Source organism: Callorhinchus milii, unplaced genomic scaffold (genome assembly GCF_018977255.1).
Source record: "Callorhinchus milii isolate IMCB2004 unplaced genomic scaffold, IMCB_Cmil_1.0 Scaffold5, whole genome shotgun sequence".
In the NCBI taxonomy this organism is placed as follows: domain Eukaryota; kingdom Metazoa; phylum Chordata; class Chondrichthyes; order Chimaeriformes; family Callorhinchidae; genus Callorhinchus; species Callorhinchus milii.
Window position 1 is genome coordinate 40,348,792 of NW_024704746.1, and position 25,425 is coordinate 40,374,216.

The window sequence follows — 25,425 nt, forward strand, 5'->3', positions numbered from 1 at the left end:
CCGAGAATCAAACCCAGGTCCTCTCGTTTGCAAGGCGAATGCTCTAACCATTAAGCTACAGGAATCACTTTATCACCTATTCGTTTAATTTTTCTGCTCGTTTTAGACAAGGTTCTTCACCAGACCACTGTGACTCAAAGTTGACAGGAAACTCATATTAACATCTGATCTGAAGAACAACACCTCTGACAATGTATTGCATTTGGAGTCCTGTAGCTCAGTGGTTAGAGCACTCGCTTTGCAAGTGAGAGACCTGAGTTCAATTCCAGGCAGGCCGAAACCTTGGGCAAGTTTCCTTACTCCACACGCCTAATAATAATCCCTCCAAAAAACAAAACAATAATAAATTGGTCATTTTCAATCCACGACTGTTTGTGGGACATTGCTGTGCGCAATTGGCTGCCGCGTTCGCCCACAAATATACAGTCAATTCACTTTACAGGTGTGTTCTGTGAAGCGCTTTGGGACGTCCTCCCGACGTGAAAAGCGCTATATCAAATGCAAGGATTATTATTATTATTATTTGAGTTCCTCTGACCACTATTTGAAAGGAGAAGTTTCTCCCAGTATCCTGACCCACAATCCTTCATGTCATTTACTTTGTGGCTGTTTGTGGGGCATTGATGTGTGCAAATTGGCTGTCCTGATCGCCTGCAAATCCACTTTACAGAAAAGTATTTTGGATGGGTCAGGCACTTTATCAAATCCAAGTTAATTATTTATAAAAATAAATCTATTTCACTTTATAAAAGTAACATTTCCACTATATGGTGGAAAGAAACAACGGGTTTTATTTATGAGTGAAATTGACATCAATGATTAAATGATCGCTTGATTGAAGAAGTATGCCCAGATCAATATTTTAGGATGTACCAAGGCAGTAGAATAAGAGGACATCGTTTTAGACTTGTAAAGGACAATTTCAGGAAGATACCAGAAAGTTTCTCTTACACACAAAGTAATTAATGATTGAAACAGTTTGTCTGGTAGAGGCCAGGTCACCAGACTCATTTAAGGGCAGTTCAATGCAATGATAGGGAAACAGTAGAGTGGGTGTTCTGGAAGGATGAGATTGAATGGGCTAAAGGACCTTCTTTGCCCATTCCAATCGTGATTTTGTAATCTTTTCATCACTTCTATGACTTTTCCCCATAGATTATATTCATCCCGTTTCAGATATAAACTGGAAACAGAGCACGTTGCCTTCTCCCACTCCTTCATTCAGGTTTCATAGTTTTGGGAATTTTCAACGAGAACGTAATGCTGAATCCTTTTTTTATAAACAGAAAAATAAGTTTTTCTTACCCAAGATGTCTGGTTCTAGAATTTCCAAGAATGGTTCTAGAATTCCCTGGATCAAGCTTCTGGCCTTTAAATGAAAAATACCATTGATAGTTTGCACTCTTCTGCTGCGGAAAATGGCATTAAATGGATGTGGGCAATTACACAGGAACAAGATTTGAGTAAATAGCTCCAGTGGGAATATTAGCAGACACAACACAGACACAATGGGCTAAATGGTCTCCTTCTGTGCTGTAAATATACTGTGTTTTTTGGATTCTATGAAAGCTACTTGGCTTGTATCAACTGATTCATATTATTCCCTCTGCCCAGACAGTGCACTTGCAATGGGGGAGGGCAGAGGGAATTAACATAGTGAACAATAACATGCTGGATATCCACCACTGCAGTATTTCAGTTCCTTGGGATGTCCTTCCAACGTGAAAGGCACTATGTAAATATAAATCTGCTGTTGTTCTTGAAACTTTTGATATGGACTCAGATTAAAAGCATACTGTCTGCTAAAATATGAATTGACACTTACACCAGTCATGTCCCCGAAGACACTGAGCTGTGTTTTAGGAGTGGGCTTTTCCAGGGATTGGTATGGACAAAACTTCCCAATCTGATTAGAACATATCATTACACAGAGGATACTCGCTATATCTGGGGTGTAAAAATAAAGCTAAACTCACAATAAGCACATACTTGGTACCTCCATTCCACAGATTCTGTTGTGCCAACTTCTGGTCAGATGTATTTCTTCACAAAAATAACCAACTGCATCTCGATGGGACATGTTCTCCATTAGTTGCCATTTTAAACTGCGCCTATGATCACCTTCTCCTCCCACCCTCATGCTCCAAGGCACTAAAATACTCTTTATCCTGCTTGAGGGACGCTATATAAATCCAAATTGTTGTTCTCTTCATTGCAGCTTACTGTAACTGCCACCAAGATGCGGAGAGCTGCCGTGGATGTTGGAGTGGTCACTGTGCCATGACATGAAAATACAGGAATAATTTCAGGTGTGCCAAGGCAGCAGGACAAGAGGTGCAGATTTAGGCTCTGATCTCCACTTTACCATTGAAAAATATGATTTTGAAGTAGGAAATCAAAATGGCCTCATTTGTACTCCTGAAATCTCTTCCATATAAGACAATATCAATGCAAAAATACCACAAAGAGAGCACAGAAGCGGTGATGTAAGACTAGTGTCAGTCTTGCTCAATTGGCAGTACTCTTATGTTGTGTTAGAAGGTTGTGGATTCAAACCCTAAGCTTTATGCTGGGACTTTGAGCTCATAGTCTAAGTTGACACTCCAATGCAGTCCTGGGACTGCATTGCCTTTCCATTGTGCTGCCATTTGGATGATAAAATGAGGTCCTATTTGTTTGTTCAGGTGGTTGTTAAAGATCCCATTGCACTATTTGAAAAAAGAAGCGTTTCTCCTGACCAACAATTCCCCAGACTCTGGCTATTTGAGGAATATTGCTGTGTGCAATCAGGCTGCCTCTTTTCCCTACAAATACAGTCACTACACTTCACAGTAAATCCTGTCAAGTGCTTTGAGACGTGCTCCTGATGTGAAAGAGGCTATGCCAAATTCAAGGATTTCTATTGAACCATTCATAATTTAATAATGCACAAAGGTTGCAGGGGCTTTGTCAGTTGTTAGGATAGATCCTCTATTCTTCATTTGCCTCCGCTGTGTCTCAGATCCCTTAATCATTGCAATTCTATTTTATTTGCTTCATATTTGTATTTGATTTTTTAAAATATCTTTGAGATTATCAATTAAGAATGCAAAATTGGAAATTTTCGACAAATTACTCTAATTTCAAATGATTATTTTGTTAGATTCATAGACCTTATCTGAAAATTCTTTCGGTTAAGGACATTGTATAAATAAAAACATTATTCCTTTAAGAAGCAAGAAGTGTGAAATGCTAAGAGGTTGAAATTACAATGTCAGAAGTATCAATTTGATGCTACAATTGGCGTGCGCAGTTGCTATTAGCAACAGATCTCATCAAAGCTGTTGCTGGCTCCAATGTTGGCAAGCGGATGATAAACTCATTAGAAAAAGTACTGAATAAGCTTATTCCTGAGTCTGATCGATTGATATATTTTTTCTAGTATAATACTTACACCTTTGATATAGTACATTTCATGTCAGATAACATTTTGCGATGTTATCTTCCCAAGTCTCTTCCCAGCGACTTCTATTTTTGTTTCAGATTTCCAGCATCTGCAGTATTTTGCGTTTTGTGATAACATTTAAGATGTTTTAATACTGAAAAATCTAACTTGGAACACAGGCGATAAGTTGCCGAGCAGAGCACATGTGGCCAGTCGTTATGCATGGAGCAGAATTTCCAGACATTAAATAATTGTGACATCCATAATGGATGAAGTATGAATTTAAACAGCATTATTCAACATTATATTTACATTGAGCAAATGCATATATATATATATATATCTACAGGTGTCAATGTGCTTGCTTGGACCATGAGCCGAATATTGCTTTGGCTGTTGCCGTGGGTGGGGGTTGGGGTGGGGGGGAGAGAAAGGGAGATAGATCACTGTAGATTACACGGAACCATATAAATTTACAGCACAGAAGAGGTCAATTCGTCTCATCGCTTCTGTGCTGGCTCTTTTAAAAAGCAATCCTTTCAGTCCTAGTTATCTACCCTTTCCCATGCCGCTGAAGTTTACAGTCAAAACTGAAATTCAGTATGTTAAACACATTCAATCCATGTCAGCTGAGGGTGGCTGACAAGCTAATGCAGTACTGGGAGCAGAGTGTAGTGCCACATCCTTCAGCTCTGGCATTAAACCAAGGTTCTTTCTGCTTGTTCAGGTGAACATTAAAGAACCCATTACACTATTTGAAAAGAAAAGGGCGTCCCTTCCGGTGTCCTGGTCAACAAATCCCCAGATAAAATTGATCATTCACTGCAAGGCTGTTTGTGAATGTTACAGTGTGCAAATTGGCTGCCTTGTTCACCCATAAATACACAAATAATAGGAATAAAATAATTACTACACTTTACACTCCTACAAAGTGCTTTGAGATGTTTCTAATCCTTTTCCCAACAAGGTTTAATAATCCCAGTTTCAGTATAACTTCTCCCTATAAGAAGAAAATTGTGAATTTTCCCATTTCCCAGAGCATTTTCCATAGCTTCTCTGGGTGGGATGTGAGACTGCCTCTTAGTGTTCAAATATGAATAACCTAGCAAGATAATTTGTAGCCCACTGGAAGATGGACTGAGACTGAGGCTCATGTTGTTACAGTTTACAGCATTCTAGACTGCATTCATTTTCAACTACCAGCTGCAATAACAACAACAAATTGCATTTATATAATACTTTGCAAGGACATTCCAAGGCGCTGGACAGTCAAGGGTTTGCAGCTGAGCTGGGGGTTAGAATCAAGAGACATGGGGGCCAAGAGGTATGGGAGAGGGAGGATGACCAAAGAGACGTTCAAAGAGGAAGGTTTTGAGATGCAAAAGAGGTTTGCAACATTTTCAGGAGACAACAGCAAAGCTGAGAGGCACATTCTAATAAATAAATATCCTTGCATTTGATTTATAGCGAGTTATCACATCGTCAAGAAATCCAAAAGTGCATCACAGGATATATTGTAAAGTACTGTGTCTGTGTATTGTATGGGTGAAGCCATATGTGGCAATGACCTCTTAAAGTGGAATCCTAGGTTAAACAGAATGCACAAATACAGTCAGTGAAATCAAATAGATGAAAAAATGAAAATAACTTTTATGACTCAGCTCTCTGGCCTCAACCATCATTCCTAGTGTTTGGTGAAACGACCCAGCAATGGTAAATTGTACGTACCAGAGGCTTGTCAGCTTTACGTTCCACAGTCTCATTGCAACCAAGAAAACACCTCCTGGAGCAAATGCATAGAATTAATTCACAGCACATTTCTAAAGGATTAGATATTCCACATTACCCCTTGCTGACCAACACTGGCACAGTGTTACATCTGCTTGCATCATGCAACAGCTCATGGTGCCTTAGTGCTGTAACCGTATGATAAAATATAATTAAAACCCAGAGCTCAAAAAGTCAAAACTAATACAGGGAATAAATGAGTTCATCCTAGATTAATTATAGCTTCAAAGAAATATAGGATTTTGCATAATTTGCTTTTCATATGTTAATCGTGTCACACTGAAGAAAGAATAGCTGATGGGAAATTCTCTCGACATAATTGTTTTATAGCAAAAAACAATGGGGTTTTTAATATACAATGATATCTAAAAGAATTCCTAAATAAGAAAACGGGAAATACACTATACACTGATTCATGGGAACTCTGCTCTGACAGCACCTTTGTCTATGGAACAGAGTAATGCACTACTGGATATCAGCAGGAGTCTCTCCTTGTGACTCCAAGTCATTGTTAGCAACTCGGGTTACAAGTCACTGTCTATCAGACCCCAAATTTGAAGAATTCTAATAAAAAAATCCTTGGATTTGACATAGCGTCTTATCAAATCTTCGAGACACCTCAAAGCACTTCACAGAACATACTGTAAATTGAATTGACTGTATATTTTGTGGGCGAAATGCAATAGCCAATTACGCACAGCAGTGTCCCACAAACAGTCGCGGAATGAGTGACCAATTGCTTTTAAGGAATTATAACCCTCTGAAAAGCGATCGACTAATTGACTAATAAGCAGGTTCCTATTCACTGATAGGTAAACAGAGGCTTGTGGAGTAAGGAAACTTGCCCAACGTTTCACCCTGCCGGGCGCTCTCACCACGGAGTTACAGCACTCCACAGATTTTCTCAGATTATCAGATTATCTCATCTCTGTTCCAGAAACCAAGTTAATAGGAGTAGGTTCTACATCGGAAACAAGACTCTCCAAATTATACTCCCTGCTTGATCTACATACACAGCCGTACGTTCTCTGGAACACCATTTTCTTATTTTATTTAGTTCCCTATGCAGCACTGTGATATTAAACACTAACACAGTGAACAATAGTTTATCCAGAGGAGAACAGTGTTTTCTGCAATTGTTTGGGGTGGAGAAAACAATAACAACAAGTTGCTTTTAAGTAGAAGCCTTCACATTAGATTGTAACTCAGAAGACTTCATAAAGGAGATATAGTGTCAGATGCCAATCAAGGGAGGAGAGGGAATGTGGATGTGATTATGAGTGGTCCAAGAGGTAGGTTTTCAGGCAGGATTTAAAGAGAGAGAGAATGAGGGTGAGAAGCTGAGCTGGAGGGAAGGAGTTCCAGAGACTGGAACATAAGAATTTGCTAGGCGAAAGAAGACCAAGGTCCATCCAGTTCACCTTCCACCATCCTGGCAATCGCTAGTCACCATCTATCTAATTTGTTCTTGAAACAAATGACATTTTCTGCTTCCACTGTCTCCCTGGGGAGCCTCTCTCACTGAAGTAGTGTTTCCACAGATTTGTTTTGAATTTACCCCGCTTCAGTGTCCTCTGGTTCTACTGCTTAGTATAGGATAAAACAGCTTGCCATGGTCTACATCATCTACTCCTTTCAGAATCTTAAAGACAGTAATCATATTGCCTACTTTCTGAAAGCTCAGCCGCTAATAGTGAGGCAGAGGGGGCAGCAGACTCGCAGCAGTCCTGAGTTTGCCAAGCAGAGGAGGTGAAGAGAGGAGTGGGATTAGGAAGAAGATCATACAGGTAAGGAGGTGCTAGTGCGAGAAGGGATTTATAACTGAGGCTGAGGGTCTTGAAATTGGATGAGCAGTCATTGGAATTTGATCTTATTGCCAGACTTAATGGATCACAAAATTCTACGATTAAACATTTTAGATCATAACAATAAGAACACATTTAAAAATCTGAGTCTTGGGTTGTCCTGCCCCCTATCTGAGAGAAATAGCCACAGGAAATATTGATGATGCAAAATATTGTGTATAATAAATTTAGGATTCATAAGGAACATCTTGTTTCAGCTGTTTTTACTTCAGTTGTTTGTGGACTTGATTCTTTGAGTCCGGGTGTTTGAGCTTGTCTAATATTGTTTTCCTTCTCCTCCCCCATCCCTCGCCCCCACATCCACCACCAGCTGCCACATTAGCCTGTGGGCCAGTTACAATGTGTGCTTGAGCAACTGGGAGGGTTCCTGAAGCAGTTGACTTTACCCCAGAGATAATCAGACACATATCAGTACAATTTCCCCAGCTATCTCTTAAAGTTTCACTCTTTAAAATCAAATGGCATTCTCAGTATTTCAGACAACTGAATAAATCTAGTCAATAGCAAATCATTGTATTCCCTTTACATATGTTCAAAAATGTGAAGCTTAAACACACGAAGATGTCAGTAATACACAGAAATGGATGTTCAATATTAAACAATCTATTGCCGTGCTCCAGCTGTTCGCCAGAGGGGCGAAGCATTGCCACTTTACATCAGTGACTCTCAAACCTTCTGTGCCTTTTTCCGCTTGGAATCTGGGTTGTGGCTGAAGAGGCACATCACATATGGATTGAGTACGCTGAACAGGTATTTGCAGTGTGTAAATGTTGAATGCATACTTCATGTCCAGTCAATTATTAGATATGCAAAGTGCAGAAATTAAGTGTTGACAAATATATATCAAATTTTAATTGTGAATTTAAAATGCTAGAAATTTTTCAGAACTCACAGACGCATTATAATTGTCCAATTTTATGGATCTGAAACACCATGTTATAATAGGGGTCACCCTGCAACTTGCTCTCCCCTTGGAACTAGAGATGGACTTTGCAGTGTATATGGGAACACACTTATGCAATGAGTCTGTTATTAAACCTTCCTACGGGGTGACAGCTCCAACTGAATACTCCAGACACTGAAGACAAGAAGCGAATATAATCTTATAAATTCTGTTCTGATTTTATACAGAGGTGGCGAGAAAAGGCAGGCAAACATTACTGAATGGTTTGCTCTTTCAAAGAGCCAACACAGAAATGATAGGCTGCGTGATTTTCTTATGGGCTATAAATTCCTATGGTTCTATGGTTATGGAAGACTGCATGAATGACTATAATCAATTTTAAGCAGAATGAATGTATTGGAAAATACAGACCTCTACACTTGTAAACCATTGGCAAGTCGTAAGTAAACAACACATTTTCCCTTCACTGTTCATACTCAGAGCGATCCCACATTGATTTATGTAACTGAGTATTGAGCAGTTGGATCAATTGACTTCAAGAGTCATCTCTGCAAGGAGATCCATTCTTTATGGAATTTAAAATGCATTGATGCACAAAATGTTCATCACAGAACATGATAATTAGGTTTCAAAGAAGAACAAAGGAGTGCAGATATAAACGAATGTTAATACATAACAATTGTCAATTGACACAGATTCATACCTAGCAGTACACAATGCCTCTAGCTGTAAGCAGCAAGTAACAAATGCTAAAAATAGAAGAGTTTAACAGCATTTAGTCACCGCCTTCAGGAGATTTTGTATTTTTATATCTGCTTCTGAAACACAATTCTGAATTCAATCCTTTTTCTTTACTGACACTGCCCAACGTAGGCTATAAATTGATTCCCAGACCTCTAGGGCAAGGACTCTGTTATTCAACTTACATGACTGATTGATTTGAAGAAGCACGGCTGGATGTAAATCTATTACCAGTTGCTTTTATTCTTTCTCCCTAAAGGTTAAAGATTTTTTTTATAAACATTGTAACTGGCAGATTAGGTAAAAATAGCATACAGATTAATTATCTATTAATGGTACGTACTGTAATCTTGTTATACACACGACCTAGAAAGTTTATCACTTGGAACATCATATAGCAGGTTTTCTGTAATGAGACATAACTTTGTGCACTTGCATGTATAACACATTTTACGAATTCAACATTAGGTTTTACTGTATAGGTGTAGAGTTAATGATACATAGGAGCTACATAGGAGGACGGCAATGTTAGTTTTCTATTTCCAATATCTTCCACAGCTTTCCTATCTCTTGCAATTGTTCTACTGAGAATACCTCCTGATGTCCTGGCCAACAATCCCCCAAATATGATAGTTCACACCTGTTCGTGGGACATTGCTGAGCATAAATTGGCTGCCATAATCACTGACTAATGCACTCAGGTCACAACACTTTACAATTTAACCCACAAAGCGCTTGAGACGTGTCCCAACGTGCAAGTCACTATCCCAGTTGCAGCGGTTATTCTTGTTACAATAACAGAGCTACTAAGTGTGGCTGGTAGGATAATATGTGCTTAGAATGCATACCACAATAAGAGCACATTGTTAGCAAGAGGGATGTCATGCTTCTTCCAGAATTTGGGAAGCAATAAGGACGGTAACCCAGATAGACCCTGACTAATTGAGGTCACTGTTGAATCCTGCCTACTCCTGGGTTTATGGGCTTTATAATTGATAAAAGAATCCTTGTGTTTGGATTGTTTTCTCTCTCCAATAACTGGAAGAAAATTCTCTTGTGATTTGTTATTTCAACCATTTCTTTGTGCTAATTCCAAACTCCGGTCACCTTTACACTTTTCTATTTATGAAGGATTACTATCCAAGCAACCGAAAACTTTGTAAACAGCAGTGTTTATTTGTGCTGGGGACCACAAACTCTTTTAGCATTGCCAAGCATGAGCCATGGTGGATGTAGCTGTGGGAGAATTTGAAATGCAGACAGGTTTAAGAGAGCACCAGATTAGAGGGATTTCAAGGAAAATGCTTAACAAGCAATTCAAATAGCGATATTCCTGTTACATGACCACATTAATAAACTGAACCGAGCCTTTGCTCACTTTGCGAGGCTGAAAAGAATGCAATGAATAGGAATGATCAATGCACACATCATCTGGCAGTAGAGAAAGTTGGAGAAGTACTGCACATAGACCAGCAAGCTATTTTACAGAACAAGAAAACAGTTCATTTGATCTATGAGGAAAAATACTTGAATGATAAATTAAAGGTTGCATCATTCTGGTTCTCAAAACATACTTATGTATAACATACCATAGTGCCTTCTGAAAGAACTGATCATGAATGGAGATTCATATCCATAAAACACACATTCTGTCCATTTTGTAGTGAATCTTGTGAAGCACTTTAAGACATTCTCCAGATGTGAAAGGCGTTATATCTAATGTAGGGATTATTATTATAGATTAAAAAAGGTGAAACACTGAGAAACACCAAACATTCTGGTCTACGTGTATTGACTTCACTTTCACAATCAACAACATCAAAATTACATTTGTATAGTACCTTTCACATCAGGAGGATGTCCCAAGGCATTGAACAATCAGTGTTTTGGACCTGAGCTGGATTAGGGAGGGTGGAGGGCAGGGGGTGAGGGGGAAGGAGGGTGATCAAAGGTACGATTGAAGAGGAGAGTTTTGAGACGGGTCTTGAAGGAGGCAAGGGAGGGGGTGAGGTGAGGGAATGCAGAATGGAGTTCAAGAGAGTGGGGGCAGAGTGGCTGAAGGCCCACCCGCCAATAGTGGGACGGGTGAGGTGGAGAACGTGAAGCAGGCCAGAGCCCGTTGAGCGGTGGGAGCGGGCAGGTTGGTAGGGGGTTAATTGGTCACAGAGGTAGGGGGCGACATGGGCTGCAGAGGCAAAGTGCTTCACAAAAGACGCAACACTACTGTGGCTTTCCCTTCAAGTAAAGAACTTTATCTAAGAGTTATATTTCTGTTTGATCAGAATAACTAATGATTCCCTCTTATTGAGATTTCAAACTTCAGTGCCGTAACAAAACCTAGTTTCTGCGGTTTCAATAGGCATTTTTACACAGGATTCAGATTTGCTTTGAGGTGTTTGTGGGTGCAGAGTCCTTTTAATGCTGCAATTCTGGCTCCCTTTCCTGATAATTGGGAACATATGTACAAGACAACCCCCAAATTTCTCTCCTTGTCTCTCTTTGTGAACACCCTCATGAAATGGTTATCCAGGGCGAATCGCATGAATTACAGAGAGAAAACAAAAAATTTCAAATGTTAGAACAATTATCCCATCAAATTCCCAATTACATGCCGAACAATTGCAGTTGATATAGAGCCAGTAAAGCCTGAAGAAGTACATTTAAAGCCTCCTAATAACTGCCTGTGGGCATCTCTCTCCTCCCCTTTCTCCTATCCTCCCTTTTACCCTGTCCCCTACCCTCTCTGCTCTGCGTCCGTCACCATCTTATGAAAAGTGCCTTGAGCTGTTATCCTATGTGAAAGACTCTGTATTCATACAAGGTATCGTTGACCTTGTGGATGTGCATAAAATATGTATGTATTGAAAAATTATTATATCAAAGTACATTCAATGGTTCCGTAAGACGGTAATTTAAAATGTGCATTAATTTTAAGTAAAAATTGCTGACCTTCTGCATCCTATATCTGGTCCATTAAGTTCTATTTTTCTTCATTGCGGTATATAATTAATCAGTCAACTGTCAAAAGACAGAGGAGTCACAAAGGCAGACTTGCTTAATATACAGCATTAGTTGTGTTGCGTTTAATTATTCATGAATATTATGAATAAGTAGTGCACATTTTATCATTCTAAATAAAATAAGAGATGTACTATAAGCAAAAATGATTGATTTATATTTATTTAGAAGAGATTGTACCGGCTGCGCCAATAAACAAAGTGAGCACAGATAGTGCACAGGCAATATAACCTGAATAAAGTTGACTAGGAGGAACAGGTGGACTTGTAAATCTGGTCACAGACAGACAAACAGATGAGTGCAGGTCACACACAGACAGTGAGACAGATGAACACTGATCACACAGACTGGAAAGGTCAGGAGGCACCAGTTACAGAGATTTCAAAGCATACTCCACACACTACATAAACTGGGAGGTTATTTCACAAATAACTTATGGTCATGTTCTAGCCGTCACTTCTAAAGAGGAAATTATGTTTGCATGAGAATCACTGTGCTTACATTGAACAAGAAAAATCCTGAATAATTTTGTATTCACCATGTCTTCAATACTAGTGATGTTATTAACTGCAAAAGCAGTCATATATTGGCAACTCATATCCTTTGCTGAGCAGCCAAAGCTGGAGTAACTGATGCTTTTCTGCAAACTCATTGGCAGCAGGTAATTAAGATGTTATTTGAGACTAGTGCTTAGATGTAGGTGAAGGCCAGGGACGTAACCAACAATAGGACAATAGCCTTTGTTTTGTTGATTAGAACAAACAGATAGCTTTTTATCGATTGGGCAATGGAAACATTGTGTTACATTGTGCCTCCTATTGAACAATGAGCATTGCTAAAGAGGCAGCACTGACACTGAGTTTTACTCTGTGTGTTGCCCAGGGTTTTTAACCATAAAATCACAATATTCTTCCAGTTTATTTCCTTGCACTAAGGGTTAAGCCTCCCACAAGTTTTCCCAGAGTAATGTCGTCAGGTCACGTGGGTGTGGTATCTGAGGCTATGACTGACACACTCCTTGCCCATGTGGGAGTAAACGCCACCACTGGCTATATAATGACCAGGAATATTGCCAGCAACCAGGAACAACCGAGGAAATGACTCAAAAAGCAGCATGTTTCACGTCGGGTCAATAAAAGAGTACCCACACAGATGAACCCTAATTGTAACATAATACATATTACAGAATTAATTCAGCAGAATTGGCTCTGCAGCATTTTTCCATGCCATTCAAGTCAAACTCACCCCTTTATTGGTGAGCTAACAGATTGAAGCCAATTAGCCTGACCACAACAATTGGAGAATGAATGGAGTCAATCATCTGAAAGAAAGAAAATGGAAGATCACTTGTATAAAAGTAAACGACAGACAATGCAGATTCAGAAGATCTGTGTCTTGTCTGACAAACTTCATAAAAGTGGAAGTTAGAAGGAATCTTTTTACACAGAGAGTTAAGCTTTTGGAATGCTGTACCAGAGGCCGTGGTCAAGACAGGATCTACATTAGCTTTCATGAGGAACTTGATAGATATCTAATCACCAATAATTTGCAGGGGTTTCAGGGAAAAAGCAAGTCAATGGGACTGAATGGATTGCTCTTTCAAAGAGCCAGCACAGACACAATGGGCTGAATGGACATTTCTGTGAGTTTTTTTNGAAGAGATGACACTCCCAAATTGATTTATTTATCCAAACCACTTTTAGCCTCATATTGAGTCATTTAAGTTATGAATTCAGCTCCACAATGATTCCTAGCCCTGTCAGTAACCACAGAAAAAAGCAAAGTTACAATAGTGCAATTTATGTAAACTTATCTCTGTAAAGTTAAAGCTAACGGAAATAAAATAAACTTTTAGATACAATGGTACCAGTGATTTGACACCTCCTTGTACATTGACAGAACAAAAATATATAAATCTTCAGACTTCTGCAATTAGTTGACCAGAGTCCAACGCACAGCTTTGCAGGATAGGAACAGGAGGAAGCATGATGTCAGGATGCTAATGATGCTATTCCTGTGCAATTCTATCACATGCGTCCTATAGTGTTGGAAACAGCAGGCAGAGAGCTATATTTACAGATTCTGAACATGTTCCCCATCATAGTTAAAAACAGTCTGCAAAGCAATCCAAAAAAAGAAATAATTTAAAGCAAGGAATAATTTAAAGCTGTATCGCAGTTTTCAGCCAGCAGGATAATTTTTTTTAAAATTGAATTCATATAAACAACTCCACCATTGGGACAAGAGCTCAAAGTGACAAAGAATCAAATTGTATCTCTGTAGACTAGATTATTTAATAAATGTTAAGAAGCCTTTTTGCAACACAGATCTATTCATTCAGCACTCTATTTCGTTTTAATCACATCGCACTAATAAAATGTAAAATCAGCTCAATAAGTAATTATTCATAACGGAATTGGAAGATAGAATTAATATTAGATTCATTTTCCTGCCTAGAGTTTTTAGCTTCAGATTTATTCTGTTTCCATTACAACTGTATTTATTACAACTGCATAGTTATTGGATGTTGGTATCAAGGCTACCATTGTTTGCCTACAAATAGAGTCACCTCACTTTGGAGTAAATCCGGTGAAGCACTTTGAGACATTTAAACGACATGATATCAAATGCAAGGATTATTAGTATATTATTAGTAACCAGTGAAGTGCGTCTTAATGGCACGATTCATCAAGTACCAATTATATGTAAACAAAAGTTGGAGTTCCCGCTATATAAATTAAAGTTATTATTATACAAGCTGTACCCGTTGCAACTACGCTTGCAACCAAAGGATCCAATATGGAATGCAGATTGACACATAAGCAGACACACAGACAGATATTTTGTCTTTATCTATACTCAGCTGGGAGGATTCCTGTAATATATTTCCTCTCACAATCTCGCTGTCTCAGGCTCTGTCTCTCTCTCTCCCACCCAGTCTCTCTCTCTCTCAGACTTTCTCCCAGTCTCTATCTCTCTGTCCTCTCTCTCCCACAAAACATAGTCACAGCCCTTTATATATATATATATATATTGTCTCTCACAATCTCTCTCAGTCACATGTGTTTACATGCATTTTTTCTCTCTCTGTCTGTCTCTCTCTCTCTCTCTCTCTCTCTCAGTCTTCCTCTCTCTGTTTCCCTCTCAGTCTCTTCCTCTCAGTTTCTTTATCTCTTAGTCTCTCTCTCTCTGTCTTTGTCTCTCCCACAAAACACAAAGTTGCGACACTTTACAATATATTCTCTCTGACGATCTCACAGATGTTTTTGTCTGAGAGTCATTATTATACACCGTATATCACAATGGACATGACTTCACACTGGGTATGGTGTCACAGTGGATGATGTCACAACCGATTGACTTAGAGACATGATTTAGGATAACCTCATATTTTGGGGCTTCATTTTTAATATATAGCTCATCAATGATAGGAGAGCCCTCCCCCCAAAATATGCCCATGCCACTCCCAGGTGCAAGATCTTTCCGACAAGGTATAAATCATGTCTCTACGTCAATCGGTTATTCGATGATTGTCTGTCAGACAGACAGACAGACAGACAGACAGACAGACAGACAGACAGACAGACAGACAGACAGACAGACAGACAGACAGACAGACAGACACTGTTGTTTTATTAGTATATAGATAACTTCAATAATTTAGGAAAATGAGATATAATTTCTGACACTAGGACCTCTGACCTGTGTTAGGGGACCTTGACAGAAGGGTTGTGTTGGTGGCACTCGCCTCCGAGTCAGAAGGTTATCGGTTCAAGCCCTACCTCTGGAGTTTGAACTTACAGGCTCGGTTGGCACTCCAACGAAGAGTTGGGGATGTGCTACAGTGCTGCACACTGTCAGTGCCATTCTTCAGATCAGATGTTAAAACAGAGTCTTGTCTGTCTATTCAGGTGAACTTTAAACATTCCATGGGACTACTCAAAAGAAAAATGAGTTTCTTTTGGTGTCCTGGCCATCAAACGCCAAATAAAACCGTCCATTCACCTCATGGATGTTTGTGGGACATTACTGTGTTTGCTTCCAAAACACACCAATCACCAATCACTTTACAGCAAGATCTTGTGAAGCACTTTGAGACATTGATGATGTGATATTAGCACTTTGAAATGTCTTAACGATGTGATAAGGCGCTATATCAAGTGCAAGGTTTATTATTATATTTAAGAGATATGGTGCAATAGGTAATGCATGCACATGTAGACAAATACATGGACAAATCGTTTTAAGGTCTTTTCAGTCATCCATGACAGATTGCTGCAAATACAGTATGGGACAATTCTAGAAAGGCTCGGCAATATTTGCTCAAGATTGTAATTTACACCAATAACATTGGATTTCCGTGGATTGGCCCTGGCAGACTTCGGTTGAAAAACATGAATTTAGCAACTACATATCATTCCCATGAAAACAACCTGAAAAAATCTAGCCACGCTTGCTATAGTTTTATTTTTCTCATTTTCAGTGACATGACCAACAGCACGGTAATTGTTTCATACCACCCATGAATAATGTAAACACCACATTTCTTTTATTTGAAAATATTCATGTCAATTATTGCCTCCCAACTCGTTATCTAAACTTCTTCACATTCCTGCATAGATTCAAATGTGACTAAAAATTAAGATTCAGCACGTCAGGAAGGATCTTACTCTATTCTCCGTAACAGCTGTATATTTGCTCATAATCATTGAGAATTTACTTGGAAATATGTTTGGGGATGCAATATATGCACGAATATTTCAGAAGCCTCTGATGCATAATGTTTTTAGTACCTAGTTAAATATTGCCTGAAAGCATGCTAAATATTCTTAAATTATGCATTAAGCAACCATCTCAACATTCGCATTCAGAAAAGCCTCGGGTGTAATAATATGTTGCGGCTGCATTTATATTGTGAGATATACTTCACTCTTTGAAGCAGATACCCTTGTGCTCATGCTATATCCTGAGGGATGTGGTGGAACTGGCAGAGCTGGCAGAATAGACAAAGCTACACTGGCAATGATGAAGTGTTCCACTGAGGAAACTGAGAGAAACGAACAGACTTCAACCACACTTTTTCAAAGCAGTCAAAGACAGCAGAGGGGTAGGAGCTGAGAAGAATGTGTATTTTGGCATTGATTTGTGATTTCTTATTAACTATTCAGCAAACTATGCTAATGCTGCAGGCGATGGAATGTCACTGAGAGATGCAGTTTTCCATTTGTGCTCAATAAAGGTAGTTTGCTGCAGCAACATTTTTAGCATTTAAAGTATTTTAACTCTACTTAAAATTTCATGCGTTTTTTGCGGCCAGAATTTTTTCCCTAATGATATCCATCTATTTTTGTACTTTTCTTTTTCTCTCTTAAATAAAACTTCTCCTTCTGAAGATGGACTGGTTGATGTACTCTGCCAAGATCAAATGTCACCCTTCCTAAAAGTAAATCCAGCAAAGTACTTTTGAAACATCGTCCCCAATTGTCAAAAACAACAATTATTATAAGATTGTTAATTAACAATTTATTTTGACCAAACCAATTGTCACTTTCAGATGACGTCTCAAAACCTTCCTCTTCGACCATGCCTACTCGCTCTCCCTGGCTCAGTGTCAGGTTCCTCCACTGTTAAGCGCTCTGAAATGTTACCCTGGATAAAGAGTGTTATGTAAGTGCAAGAGGTTATCGTTGCTACAACTTTGATCCACAGAACATAGGCTTACAGTTGGAATTACAACAAATGTAAGATTAATTTCCAGTGTGATTGCCAAACATCTTTAAAATATACTTAAACATTTCTATTCTGAACGCTACAACATTCAGCCTACCTAACCACTTTCCCATAAGATTCTTTCAACCCATCAATCTCCAAATCCAATAAAATTGAATTGTTTTAGTTTACAGGAACTCATCTAGTTCCTTTTTGAAACACATCACGTTTCCTTATTCCAGCAATCTGTTCTATATGCCTCACAAGTTTTTACTAAAAAAAATTCCTGAACTTAATCCTGATGTGAAAAACACTATACAAATGTAATTTGTTATTATTCTTTTTTGTAGACTTCATTTTGAAGATATGATCTGCTGTTCTTGATTTTGTACACAGCAGAAAAATGACACAAATCTTCATTTTCCAAACCCTTCATAATTTGAAGCACCTTTCTGATCAAGAGTGATAACTTCCAAAGCAGCACAGGCTTCCTCATGGCTCTCTCCTTTAATTTCTGTACTTAATCCTGAACTTTGCACATACTGAAATATTAGTTGACTTGAACTAACAAGTGTGTTGACTAAACAAACTGCAATATTATAATCGTATACAATTTACATTTATATAGCTCCTTTCACTTTAGGAGCACTTGACACTGCTGGCTGGGTTTTAGTCTTATTCCTACCAAGAATCCTGTTGCTAGATCTCTCCTTTCTGATTTTTGTACACAGCCCTGACGTGATGAGAGATTGGAAAGTTTGATCAGTGAAAAATAACTGGCAGAGATTGTATTCAAAATGGGCTTCTAACTGGATCTGAGACTGACCGAGAAAAAGCTTCCAACTTCCATTCCAGCTCACCTGCCCAATGTCCTCTCCATGTTTGTATGACTGTCATTCACATTGAGAAATTACAAAAATGAATGACACATAGAAGCCTCCATTTAATACAGTTCATAAAACGAGTAAAATAGTCAGTAGTTTCCTCATTAAGGAATAATTGATTGTGAAACACTGTATATATATATTTATACAACATATTTTTGTTATATTTGACTGATATGCAGCGATCAGCTTATAAGCACAGTTTCCTTTCATTGGACATTATGCGAGGTGAGAACCCTGGTTCAGCACTGTGAAGGGCAAGTTTAGGGCAAATACCAAAATACAGTGTATTGTTTTACACAGAGAACAGCTTATCAGAAATGGCTCTGGTAACCCATTCTAGCCGTTGAATGACCTCTGTTGTGGCGAGGACACTGCATGCCCAGGGCTACTTAGAATTCTCAATTCAGGTCCTTTTATGAAGCCAGGACCAAAACAAACACAGAAATGTCAGTCGTTCGCCACTCAGTCAAATAACAGAAGGAGGCAATACAGTGTGATATTTGAATAACTTATTGTCAAGAGTGGGCTGGCCACCCAGGGATACACGTGATTCCTCAATCAGTCCAACAGCCATTATTTCTGCACAGTGTCTGCTTGCTTGATGATAATATTACAGGTTTTTCGACCCTGGGTGTGCAAGGGGACTTGAATTAGCATTAGGAGAATGTTAACCATTAAAACATACATAATTAAAAATCTGTCAACGGCCTGTGTTTTGATCTGTCAGAGACCTGTGTTCAAATGTGCATGCTTGCCACTCATTTGAATGTTTAATTGCTGTGAGGTTGCTGTCAGTTTATAATACAAAGCAGTGCAGAGAATTATAAACATGAACCGTAGATAGGATCAAAGGCACTCATATGGGACCTCTCCGGTGAGGATGCAGGGCAGATGGAGCTGGAAAAGAAAACTGGGGCTGACTGTAACCTTGTTCCTGTTGTTAGCACTGTTCGATGACAGATACGATGAGTGAGAAATTACTGTATATATTTTATTTCTGAAATATACATTGCAATGCTACGTATACACCAAACACACACACAGAGGTAATCAGTGTTGAATTCTTCTAACCTTGTCAAGTGTCCTTTACATAAGACTATTCATAGTGAGGACAAGACACATTACTTACAGGGCCAAACCAACAGCATGAGAAAATTACACCCATCAGAGTCTAGCAACTTCTCCGACGATGAACTGAAATGCAACACAATTTATTTGCCATATAAGAAAGTTAGTTCCCTTTATCTTCAGCCATTTGTTGTTGCCTTTTCTAGTTTGTCAGTCCCTATAAATCTCACATATGATCTTTTGTGGCTCCTGCAGCTCTTTCCCCTTCCCCTCACTGACATCTCTTAGTGACCAAAGGAATGCTTGATTATTTTAAAGATGCACATTGCTATGCCCAAATTGGCTACCATACTCTAATGTCTACAAACACAGTCACTACACTTCACAGTAATATCCTGCGAAGCGCTTTGAGGCATCTCATCGGCATGATAGGGTGCTATATCAAATGCCAGGCTTATTATTATTACAGTATTAATACTATAAATAATTTCAAAACTGTACAAGCAAGAGTTTGGGTGAAGAAAATTGGGCAATTCTTTTTTTTAATTATATCCAAACTCTACGTAATGTCCAGATTTTTTTTCCAGCATTGCACATCACCCAGATAGATAGAATAGGATGCTTCCCACAGGATGCAGCGGTAAGAGATGAGCAAATCCCAGCTGAAAAACCTCATTTTTTTCCCTCCTCATAAGAAGGAAATTGAGAGGAATTATACATTTCTTTTTTCTCCCGCATTTCCGTGTTCAAATAATTACAGCCAATATACTGTGCAGATCACTTTGGTAAATTCACTTGAAAATCAATTTGACTACTAACCCAAGTACAGTAGGCCTGACCAAGTAATTATAATTATGTAAAAACTAGTGCAGAGGAAAGTAGCATTTGGCATTGTTGTCTTTTTTTGTGTTCAACAATTCAAAATCCTGAGTGCACTTCTTAAGAAATTAAACTGCATTGGCAACACACATTTTGCTTTCCTTCGTCTCCAGTGATCTGTTTTATTGGGCTGCTGACCCAAAGCATAGAGGCTGAATAGGTTTTGCAAGCAACAGTGTAATAAATGTTAATGTGCATCTGTAGTAGACATAGAGCTACGTCTAAAATTCTAGGAGAATGTAATTAACCTGTCAGGTGCTTTATTGCTTCTGAGATCACACTCAGCAGAAGTCATGTTCCTCACAACAACTCCTAAATTTATTAAGCTCTTGGTCAGTGGCTCAGCAGAGCAATTCGCAGGAAAAAGATGAATTTGATAGTGAAATGTGGAGCATAAATTCAACTTTCTGAATGTTTAAATAATGTGGTTGTGATAAGCAATTCATACGCCCGCACCAATTTCACAGGATCCTTGTAACCCATATATCCAGAAAAATGTCATGGACACTTGGCTACCAATTTCTTTTCCCTATTATAATTTACGCTTGTTTACAAAATACACAGCCACAGCTCTTTACCGCAAATCTTGTGAAGCGCTTCGAGACATCCTCCTGATGGGAAAGGCATTATATCAAATGGAAGGATTATTAGTTATTATAAAGTGGAGCTATGCTTCCAAATTTAATGTCTTCTGTTACATTGCGCACTGTAAGGAAAAGTAGAAGAGCGACATAATTTTACTTGATCAAAATATGCACTTCTTATGAATTTTGTGAATTTAATTAGGTACAGTATCTATATTTTAAACTGGTTGATATGAAGGGAAATACAATATTTCACCAAAACCTAAAACGTTGTAAATGGGATGGGGGAGGACTGGTTAATTTATTGAATGAACAGATTATCCAAACAACTTCGAGCATATCAATGTTCACTACTTTGGCTTTTTATAGAGCATCCGCGAGTGAGATCATCCTGACTATAAATGAATGTAAAGGTAACATTTGACTCACAGAGCAGTGCAGTGCTGGGAGCACTGCATTGTCAGAGTTGCCATCCTTCAGATGAAACATTCAACGGAATCTTGGTTTGACGTTAAAGATCTCATGACACAATTCGAATAGAGCAATTTCTCCTGATGTGCTGGTCAATAATCCCCCAGATTCAGGATTTGTAAAATCCTGTGAAGTGCTTTGAGATGTCCTCACAACGTGAAATGTACTATACCAAATGCAAGGATTAATTAATTATTATTATTATATTAACACTCTTGGAGAAAATTGAGCATACAATGTCTACACCAGTAAAAAAAAGAATAATTTGTTGCTCAATACGACAAAATACAAAAAGTCTTCTTCTGCAGTGTCAGGAAATACAGTATAATCTTACTTCAAGAAAATAAGGGATAAAGCATATTAGCAGCTAAGACGATTGTAAGCCTGTGTCTCCTGATAACAATGCACTAACACTCTGTTCTGCCTCATCTAACAGCCTCAAACTTAACCTCAAAGTAAAAATGTTAATGACATTAATTGTTGGACATATTCAATTTAAATATTAAATATCGAGACATACTCAAAACAAACTAAATGCCAAATCAGTCTGCTGCATTAAATGATTGAAACTAGGCTCAAAATTTCCCATTACTCTATGTATAACCCCCCATTACTCTATGTATAACCCAACCCCACTACCATCATTATAATCATGGCCCATTGCACATATTCACTGCATAAACTAACTTGAAGCTCAGAAATCTTCCAAATTTCTGTTTACCCAGCATAGTCCTTCACTTCCTATTGTTGCTTAATCCAGCAAAAGAACAAAGACTGTCCCTTGTACTGAACAACTTCCTTCTTCAACTACCCAGTTCAGTTTACTTAATGTGAGTTGAATCTTTTCTCCACTGCTTCAAGTATGTGTTAGTCAGAGATTACCCAAGTCTATTTCAATATAAATCTCATATTTCTACCTGGACTTTGGTGGACAAGATATTACTCCAACTATTCAGATCACTTCTATTGTGAATCTTTTTGTGTTTTGCCTTCTTTAGTTCAAACATGGTATTTTATTCAGCGGTATGAAGGCTTGTGCACCATTGAATAAAAACCATTGAACAAAGACCATTGAACAATTCTCGTACTGCAGTTTTACATGAGCTACATTAATTTAGCTGCCAGAGTACTGGAGAGAATCAGGGGGAATGACAGTATCAACAACTTAAATTTACATAGTGCCCTTTATGTAGGGTGACTTCTAGGAGCATTTTTCATTTAAAAAAAGGCTTTTTTGCCCAAGTGATCGAGTTCAACTCATCAGCCATTTCCAAAAAGCAAGTCTCATAACCGCAGCAGGCATAAATTGCAAATTCATCATCTTGTGAATTATATTTATTTAAGTCAGTTTTATTGTAAATTGTACACTGCAGGATGAAAGGCACATTGAAACAATATGAATATTTGAGGGATGATATATGTTTATAAGGAAACAAAAAAATCAGTCGAGCAATTCAAGACACTCTGTTATTAACAATAATACAGTAAACAGACATTAATTTTTGGCCAGTGATATAAGGTCAGTTAAACAAAAGCTATTGGAATGTTGTGAGGATCTGGCAAATAATAGTCACACTAATGTAGTGGATGTAAGTCAAGATAGCAAAACAAACCAATGAAGTTAGAAGCCTATCTGCATTTAAGACATAGATTAAGGAATGTTCTGGCCAATAATGGCCTTGATAAAAAAAGTCATTCTTTTCATGGCTTTTTGTGCAACATTGTTCCTCGCAATTTGCCTGCTGTGCGCAAATTGCCTGCTGTGTTCGCCTGCAAGTACAGTCGTTACACTTTACATTAGTTTTATTAACTTTCTGAAACCATTCATTGAAAAGAGGTAATCTCACTGTCTCTAGGTTCAGTGGTAAACAACTGGAGAATAAAGAGTTATTCCCCCACTATATCCTGAGGAGGCATTTAGCAATTATTCATCAGGGAGGGTAAGAAAAGGAAGACCCCAGTGGTGGGGCATTATCTTATTCTGAACTTAATAATAATGATCCTTGCATTTGATATGGAGCCCTATCATGTTTTTGAGACGTCTCAAAGCACTTCACAAAACATGCAGTAAAGTGCATTGAATGTATATTTTGTGGACGAAACGTGGCAGCCAAAGCGTGTATGAATGCATCCCTTAATACTCCCCACCCTATATCTGCAACACCATACCTCATCCCGACATCTCCTACAACACAATACAGATCTGGCCACTCCTTCCATTCAGTTAACAGAGACCTGCTTCACATTGCCTGTGGGCAAGTTTTCAGCCATTCTACCCCCATCTCCTGGAACTCCATCCCAGAGACCAGCCACCTGAAGGCCTATCTTTTGTGACCATGTTTTGGCCATCTTATTCCTCCACTCTCCTGAATTATTCTGAATGTGGATGCCTGGTCAGCTGTGTGAATTGCTATCAGACATCCTCCCAAATTGAAAGGCGCTGGCTAAATGCAAATTGTTGTTGTTAAACTGCTGGAAGTGTCAGCATTTTTTAAAGAAATAACCTCATTGAGAAATAACCTCATTACTTAGCAGAGTAATAGGCAAAGTATACGGGCAGCTTTGTATTTCACTTTGGCATAGTTGAAAGAGCATGAAATAACTACACAAATAACTAAATGGAAATCGTGTAAGCAATCTAAAAGCTGAAGCTTAAGACAGCAAAACCATCACTGATAGAAATCCAGCACAACAGTGGTGATGAATCAATTCTGAAAATAATAAGAAAACCCTACTAATTGAGACTTATTAAGCACCTCTTTGTATGGAGGATTTTCAAAGAAAAGACATGGCACTGACAGGAGAATGATTGTGCAACTGCTTCCTGTTAATGTTAGGAAGAATTACATTGCCTTCTTTTGTCACTCACAGTGGCTTCAAAGTTCCTCAGTCTTAGGCTTCAGTGTTGTCCCGAAATTTTAACACATGAGCACCTGAAAGGCCTTATTGATAAGTAGGACAAAGTGGTGATGGTACGTTTCCAAGTTAGAAGGCAGTTTTTTTTGACTCTGGTAAAAATTATCTGAAAGAGATGATTCCGACTTTGAAGAGATTCAATGAGAAGAACCATTGCGACGGTTCTCACTCTTTGATGTGGATGCAAATTTTCGTAGCGCTTTTGTACTTAAAGTGGCCTCTGCTCTCTCCTAATCCTGTCAGTGTGAGTTCCTGTTTCGAAACTGGTATTCCCAGTTAACTCCAATGTCCGCTAACTGGACTGTCTAATCAGAGTCTGCTGACACTAGCAAAACTCTGATGTCGACAGCTACTCTCTGAAGTTCTTACTCCTTTTCTTGTTTTAGATTATTAGAGACTTGAGGATACGGTTGGTAGAAACAACAGCTCTTTATTGAGACCCAGCAACCTTAGGCTACCTTGTATATAAGGAATTCAACAATTTAAGATGTACAACAATGAGATCAAACATAACTATCACACATAACTATATCAACTTGCAGCACAATACTACATTAGTAAAATAGTTTTAAACCAACCCGACAGTACAGTAGTCCTGTACATGTCAGTATCTACCGGACGATGACCATTAGCTAGTGACCCCAAGGAGCACCGAGCATTGCTTTTTATAGGAGTGTGGCACCGCCCACCGTATGATGCGAATGCAAGGGCTTTTTCCCGTGCTAGCGCCCACGTGTTCTTTTACTCTCCAGGATGCTTGTTAACTAACTGTCAGTCAAACAGCGAAGGACCTATACAGTGCTAATAGAGTTACGGTCATGCTTGTTTCTGCAGCACCTCTGCAAGTGCCTATTTATTACAAATGTTGCCACATCATGGGGGCTGTGCAGCAGTATCATCCAATATTCCCAAAAGACAACTGCTCCACCCACTGTATACTGCTTGGGGATCCTAGATTCCCTCAAGACTAAAGCAATTAAGGTATGGGAGTGGGGGAGAGGGTGGGGAGATGGGAAAGAGACTGAACACTGTACCGAATTTCCCTCTCTGGTCACAGACTGTTTAAGTGAGTAAAATCATTTTCAGGTTAGGTATGCAATCCAGCTTTATTTGAGGACACACATGACACTTTCTGATTCTCCCTGGCAATGTTATAAAAATGCACCTGCTC